The sequence below is a fragment of the Salmo trutta genome, chromosome 6, assembly GCF_901001165.1.
Source record: "Salmo trutta chromosome 6, fSalTru1.1, whole genome shotgun sequence".
In the NCBI taxonomy this organism is placed as follows: Eukaryota; Metazoa; Chordata; class Actinopteri; order Salmoniformes; family Salmonidae; genus Salmo; species Salmo trutta.
Genome location: NC_042962.1, coordinates 41071550 through 41072065, shown reverse-complemented (window position 1 = coordinate 41072065; position 516 = coordinate 41071550).

Here is a 516-nt window from a genome sequence, read left to right as displayed (position 1 = left end):
TTAAGAATGTGAAATGTCAGAATAATAGTAGAGAGAATGATTTATTTCAGCTTTTATTTCTTTCATCACATACCCAGTGGGTCAGAAGTTTACATACACTTAATTTGTTTTTGGCAGCATTGCCTTTAAATTGTTTAACTTTGGTCAAACGTTTCAGGTAGCCTTCCACAAGCTTCCCACAATAAGTTGGGTGAATTTTGGCCCATTTCTCCTGACAGAGCTGGTGTAACTGAGTCATGTTATTCAGCCTCCTTGATCGCACACGCTTTTTTAGTTCTGCCCACAAATTTTCTATGGGATTGAGGTCAGGGCTTTGTGATGGCCACTCCAATACCTTGACTTTGTTGTCCTTAAGCCATTTTGCCACATCTTTGGAAGTATGCTTGGGGTCATTGTCCATTTGGAAGACCCATTTGTGACCAAGCTTTAACTTCCTGACTGATGTCTTGAGATGTTGCTTCAATATATCCACATAATGTTCTTTCCTCATGATGCCATCTATTTTGTGAAGTGCAC